Source organism: Myotis lucifugus, unplaced genomic scaffold (genome assembly GCF_000147115.1).
Source record: "Myotis lucifugus unplaced genomic scaffold, Myoluc2.0 scaffold_23, whole genome shotgun sequence".
NCBI lineage: Eukaryota > Metazoa > Chordata > Mammalia > Chiroptera > Vespertilionidae > Myotis > Myotis lucifugus.
Window position 1 is genome coordinate 6606449 of NW_005871071.1, and position 3667 is coordinate 6610115.

Below are 3667 nucleotides of genomic sequence, written 5' to 3' on the forward strand. Positions count from 1 at the left end.
CCTGCTCTGTGGGTGATAGAGAGCCGGCGCCCCAACCCCTGATCCGCCCTGCTCTGTGTGTGACAGGTGCGGTGCAACAACTCCCTATCGGGCCCTACTCTGTGCGTGACAGGGGGGAGCTCCCAACCCCCTGATTGACCCTGCTCTGTGCGTGACAGGGTACGGAGCCCCAACCCCCCTTGATGGGCCCTGCTCTGTGCGTGACAAGGGGGCAGCGCCCCAACCCCCTGATTGGCCCTGCTCTGTGCGTGACAGGGGGTGCGCTGCAACCTCCCCATTGACCCTGCCTTGAGTGTGACAGTGTGCACCGGGCCTCTGGTGTATTATAATATTTACACAAAAGAAAGAGCAGTAAGGAACTATATTGGAGCAAAATTTCTATAGTATTTTACTGAAATATTATTATTATTCCAGTTATTATTAATCTGAAATAGATTGTGATAAATTAAGATGCATATTGTAATTCCTAGAACAACCACTTAAAAATAACCCAAAAAATGTAGGAAAAAATAAACACAGTAATTAAAATGGGATACAAAAATATTTATTAAATATAACAAAAGACAATAAAAAAGGAACAAAAACACGTGACATATAGAGAACAAATAGAAAATGGCAGACATGAATCCAACCATATTTATAATTATATTAAATCTGTATGAGCTACTTGTATTTTCTTCATCCTATCAATGTGGTATAATGCATTGATGGATTTTTATATGTTAAATCACCCTTGTATTCCAGAAATAAAGCCCAGTTGGTTATTGTGTATCATTCTTTTAACATTCTTTGAATTCTGTTTGCTGGTATTTTGTTGAAGATTTTTTGCATCAATGTTCACAAGAGATATTGATCTGTGGTTTTCTTTTCTTGTAGTGTCTTTGACTTTGTGGTATCAAGGTAATGCTAGGTTCTTGATTTATTTGAGTTTGGAAAAGTGACCCCTTTTTTTTTCTCCTTTTTGGAAGAGTTTGAAGAGGATTGGTGTTCATTCTTTAAATGTTGGTAGATTCAACAGTGACCTTCATCTTTGTTGGAACATTTTGCTTGTTTGTTTGTTTAATTTTTTTTCAATTTTAGAAAGAGAGGAAGGGAGAGGGAGAGAGAGAGAGAAACATTGATGGGAGAGAAACATCAACTGGCTGCTCCTCATGCCCCATACTGGGGAAAGAGCCACAAGCTGGGCATGTGCCTTGGTGCATGGGTTGACGATGAACCACTGAGCCACACCAGCCTGGTTCATTGGGATGTTTTGATTACTAATTCAATCTTCTTAATAATTATGAGTCTGTTCAGATTTTCTGTTTCTTCATGATTCAGTCTTAGTAGGTTTGTGTTACTAGGAGTTTATCAGTTTCATCTGGGTTATCCATTTCGTTGGTGTATAATTATTCATAGTATACTCTTATAATCCTTTATATTTCTGTGGCATCATTTATAAGGTCCCCTTGTTAATTTCTGATTTGACTTTTTTGGGTCTTCTTTTTTTTAAGTCAATTTGGTTTGTCCATTTTGTTTATCTTTTTATTGATATTTTGACTTCCTTATTGTTTCACTATTTTCCATTGTATTTATCTCTGGTCAAGTCTTTATTTCCTTCCTTTTGTTAGCTTTGGGTTTTGTTTTAATATTCTTTTTTTAACATGTACAATTAGGTTACTGACTTGAAAACCTTTTTCTTTTATTTAAGTATGGGTTTTTTGTTGTGTTTTTTTAAATATATATATATTTTTTTATTTCAGAGAGAAGGGGGAGAGAGAGAGAGAGAGCGCTATAAAAAATCAATGATGAGAGAGAATCATTGATCGGCTGCCTCCTGCACACCCGCTACTGGGGATCGGGCCTGCAACCCAGGCATGTGCCCCTGAGTGAAATCAACCCAGGACCCTTCAATCCTCAGGCCGACGCTCTATCCACTGAGCCAAACCAGGTAGGGCTTAAGTATGTTTTTATTAATTTTTAAAAAGAGGAAGAAAGAGGGAGAGAAAGAAACATGGATTGGGCTGCCTCCTGCATGCCCCCTACTGGAGGTCAAGCCTGAAATCCTGGGCATGCGCCCTGACCAGGAATCAAAACAGCGACTCTTGGTGCATGGAATTATACTCAACCAACTGAGCCACACCAACTGGGCTCCTTTTTCATTTTTAATGTATATGTTTATACTTATAAATGTCCCTCTTAGCACGATTTTTCTGCATTCCATAAGTTTTGGTATGTTGTGTTTTCATTTTTGTTCACCTCAAGGTATTTTCTAATCTCCCTTGTGATTTCTCCTTTGACCTACTGATCATTTAAGAGTATGTTGATTTCCACATATTTTCAGTTTTCCTTCTGCTATTGATTTCTAGTTTCATTTCATTGTGGTGAGAAAAAAAATACTTTGCATGCACATATGATTTCAAACTTTTAAAATGCATTAAGATTTGTATTGTGGGCCCTACCTGTTTTGGCTCAGTAGAGCATCAACCTGCGGACTGCAGGGTCCTGGATTTGATTCCAGTCAAGGGCACATGCCTGGGTTGCGGGCTCGATCACCAATAGGGGGCATATAGGAGGCAGTTGATCAATGATTCTCTTTCATCATTAATATTTCTACCTCTCTCTTTCTCTCCCCTCCTCTCTGAAATAAATAAAAATATATTTTAAAAGATTTGTGTTATGGCCAAACATATACTCTATCCTAGAGACTATTCCATCTGCACTTGAGAAGAATGTATATTCTACTTGAGTGTTCTGTATATATCTATTAGGTCTAGTAATGTACAGCATTGTTCAAGGCCTCCATTTTATTATATTTCTGTCTGGTTTTCTAACTGTTATTGAAAATGGATATTGAAGACTCCAACTATTATTGTAGCCTGTATTTCTCCCTTCAATTTTGTCAATTTTTGCTTCTAATGGTAGATAGACTTAAGTGACTGGATAGATATTCCATGTTCATGGATTGGCAAGAACCAATATTGTGATTGCAGATCTCCCTCAGATCGACCTATAAATTCTAAGCAAAGCTGCAGCAGCCTTTTTGGCACAAGCAGACAACCTGATTCTAAATTTTATGTAGAATATCCAAAACAATTTTGAAAAAGAAGAACAAAGCTGGATGGCTTAAAATTGCCAATTTCAAAATTTACTATAAACCTATAGTAATCAAGACAGTGTGGTATTGGTATAAAGAGAGGCATATGAATTAATGTAACAGTATTAAGAATCAGAAATAATTCTTACATTTATGGTCAATTGATTTTCAAGGAACTAGCTAACAGTTTGAAGAAAAAGACATTATTTTCAACAAATGATGCTAGGACAATTTGAAATTCATGTGCAAAAAAAGTTAACTCACACCATATACAAAATTAACTCAAAATGGATCTTACACCTAAATGTAAAAGTAAAACTAAAAAAGTTCTAAGAGAAAATATAGGATAAAATCTTTATGACCTTGGACTAGGCAGAGTTCTTAAATATGACATCAAAAGCACAGTTCACACAAATAAAAAGTAATAAATTGGACTTCATCAAAATGAAAATGTTTGTGCTTCAAAAGATACTCATAATAAGTTGCAAAGACAAGACAGAGACTAAGAGAAAATATTTACAAATTATATATCTGATAAAGGACTTGTATCCAAAATATACCAAGAACCACTAATAAGTTTAACAATCCAAT